Source organism: Dipodomys merriami, unplaced genomic scaffold (assembly GCF_024711535.1).
Source record: "Dipodomys merriami isolate MVZ:Mamm:240054 unplaced genomic scaffold, mDipMer1.0.p SCAF_142, whole genome shotgun sequence".
Classification (NCBI taxonomy): domain Eukaryota; kingdom Metazoa; phylum Chordata; class Mammalia; order Rodentia; family Heteromyidae; genus Dipodomys; species Dipodomys merriami.
In genome coordinates, this window is record NW_027202738.1 from 15,540 (window position 1) to 17,980 (window position 2,441).

Sequence of the window (2,441 nt, forward strand, 5' to 3'; positions counted from 1 at the left end):
GCACCCAGCCCCTCATTATTTCTTTATCCAAGTATTTATATGTCTATTGTCCATTTCCATTACCTATTTATCCATGTATGTATGTATGTATGTATGTGTCTCTGCACCTATTTTTGTTAATTATCTGCCATCTCTTTATTAATCCATATTCTACTCCTTTCCCTTTGACCATCTTTAAGCTACCCACAGATGCCATGATGCCAAGAGATGGTCATGTTCTCCCATACCAGAAGAAGGTACAGATTACCTTCCTATCAGTTATGACGACAGACTCAGAACCTCCAGGATTCCAGGCATAGTGAAAAGAAAACCGGAAAGTGCTCAGCACATGGCCTGACCAACATATGAGGGGGAAGGGGGGGACCGTGAGGAGAGAAGAAAACCATTATTTGCAGTTCATTTCTTTGTTAGTGGTTGTAATTACAGATCTTGGCTCCTGCTTCCATAAAACCTCATTCATTCACAGCAATTGGTGTGAAGGGCAGAGTAAGAGGCCTGTCTGCGTTCAGGGGACTGTTTAGAATCCTTAAACAAAACGGACCTTTTCTTGCTTTTGAGTGCAGAGAACTTGACAAAGAAAGGGCTTCCAAGTAGTCGTATTTTCCTTCTGCTCTAATTGACATTTAAAACTCATCTGGATTTGGCAGGAATTTACTTAGGTAAGAGTGTGGGGTTAAAAGCCTTAAGATAATTAATTCTTTTCGAAGCTAAACACGCCCTACTCGTGTGCTGAGCCTTCTCTGGTCATCTGGACTTCGCAGGTAACCCAGAGGTAAACGGCAGCTCAGGCCAGGTTGAAGGAGAACAAATTCCATTATTAGCACAGTTCAAATTAATGAGATTTTCCTTGACTTCAGTTTCAAGAGGCTAAAAGCCATTTAGTAACTTGATACCTCTTGTGAGTCTCATTACTGGAACCGTTTGTAAAACATAGTTTGGTCTTTGGTTACCATAGGAAATTGAAAAGACCCAATGACTGTTCCATTTTGGATCCAAGTTTTATGTCAGGCAATTCATTTTAAGCTTTGATGATTTTTTAATTTAAAAAATTCCCCTACCATAGCTTGGGAAAAGCAACTATTAATACAGAGGGAACACATGAAAGGGGTCTGGACCAGTTGAGTCAGTATAAACTGAGAAACAACGACCAACCAGTTTCTGTCAGAGTTTTATGCAAAAAGAAAGGGAGTGAGGGAGGAAGGAAGGAAAATGGAAGGAAGATGGAAGGAAGGAAAATGGAAGGAAGAAGGAAGAGAAACATAAGAATGAAATGAAGTAAGCCAGACTTTCAAACTTTATGTTATTTTTTCCTAAGCCACAGACACAAAAAGTTTTTCTTGGTTCTCTGTGTCTGGCAACCTCTTAAGATGAAGTTGGATTTGTCCCAAGAAGCAAATAACAAAATTAATTCATGAACTAGTACCTTCCAGAATGTTATCCCCCACCACCCCTTTCATTTTGTTTAGTCACTTTTATAGTCCTTTCTTTCTTCGAAGTAATTTGGCTTTGATTGCTTCTTTGTGAAATTCTAATGGCAAGACTGTGTCTAATTTCTGTTTTATGAAGAGATCACCAAACTCTACCAAGGAATGAACTGAAAGACAGAGTCAAATAAAATCTGAAATGTGAAAACTCTATCTACTCTGACTGGAAAGATTTTGTCTTTCAATTAGATCCTGAGACACGTTCTTATACAAACTGACAGATTTGGTTGGCAAGGTTCTTTTCCTCAGAAAACATAATTTCTACACCCATGTAAGTCTTAGCTACTCAGGAGGATGAGATCTGGGGATCAGGGTTCAAAGCCAGCCCCCAACTGGAAAATCTTTGAGCCTATCTCCAATTAACCAGTGAAAACCAGAAGTAGAGCTGTGGCTCAAAGGATAGCATGCCAGCCAGCCTTGAAAAAAGCCAAATGAGAGTTTGAGGCCCTGAGTTCAAGCCCCAGTATTGGCACCCCCAAAAAAGTTATTTTAAATATAAGGTAATAATAAGAATACTTAGCGTTTAAACAGTACTTTACAGCTTCAAAGCACTCCATAAACATGGGCTCTAATTCTCCCAGAGTGCTCTGTTCTTTGATGTTAGGAAAAAGCTGGCCACACAGTGGGGGCTGGAGCTCCATCCAGAAGAACTGGGCCCAATTAGCTAATTGTAACACTTTCATTTCTTCCCCCTGTTCAGTTTCATCCCCCCCCCCCCATCTCTCTTTTGTTCTCATTTAGAGCTCTCATCTACCGGGTCATCTATACAGGCCTAATGTTGGAAGTAGGCCTCCTTCCAAATCCTACCACCCGTTGCATGCTACTGCATGCTTACCTTCGCCCCCACCCCCATTCATAGTCGAATCATAATAGTAATATCTCCAAATGTCTTAGCACTACATTTAGTTGGCTCTCAGCATTTACCACTTTTTCCCCAGTCCTGGGGCTTGAACTCAG